Here is a 541-nt window from a genome sequence, read left to right as displayed (position 1 = left end):
AGCATGCTACGACACTCGAAACTAAACAGTTCACTCTAGAAACAAAATGATCAAAGCTGAGCACACAATTCATTAAAAAGCCAAGTCCAATCCGTTAGCTGGTAAAATCTATAGTCTTCAGAAATGGTGAAAGTGAAGTTGCTCAGTCGTGTCTGACTTTGCAACTCCATGGACTGTAGGCTACCAGGCTCCCCCATCCTCCATGGGATTTTCCAGGCAAGAATACTGGAGTGGGTTGCCATTTCCTTCTCTAGGAGCTCTTCCCAAACCAGGGATTGAACCCGGGTCTCCCGCATTATAGGCAGATGCTTTACCATCTGAGCCACCAGGGAAGTCCAGACATTCAGAAATGGTATAGCTCAGTAAGAAAAATATGCTAGAACAGGCAAGGCATAATTCTAGACTTCACAGATTACTCTGCTGTTTTTATTTAAATTTGGTCCTCAAGGTCAAAAGAAGGGGAGCATGTCCTGGAAAGTTTCAGATTTCACTGGGAAAATAAGCAAAAACATATGTGAGTACATAATAAGAAAGTTGAACA

General features: G+C 42.3%; 1 non-coding gene across 1 annotated transcript; it reads right to left on the bottom strand.

Moving 5' to 3' along the window:
* Nucleotides 1-260: 260 nt before the first annotated feature.
* TRNAY-AUA (transfer RNA tyrosine (anticodon AUA)) lies at nucleotides 261-332 on the bottom strand. Its single transcript has one exon. It is a non-coding gene; the product is annotated as a tRNA-Tyr (tRNA).
* Between the last annotated feature and the right edge of the window lie 209 nt (nucleotides 333-541).

The sequence above is a fragment of the Bos javanicus genome, chromosome 7, assembly GCF_032452875.1.
Source record: "Bos javanicus breed banteng chromosome 7, ARS-OSU_banteng_1.0, whole genome shotgun sequence".
NCBI classification, from domain to species: domain Eukaryota; kingdom Metazoa; phylum Chordata; class Mammalia; order Artiodactyla; family Bovidae; genus Bos; species Bos javanicus.
Note: the sequence above shows the minus strand (reverse complement) of the source record. Positions and strands in the feature narration are given on the sequence as shown.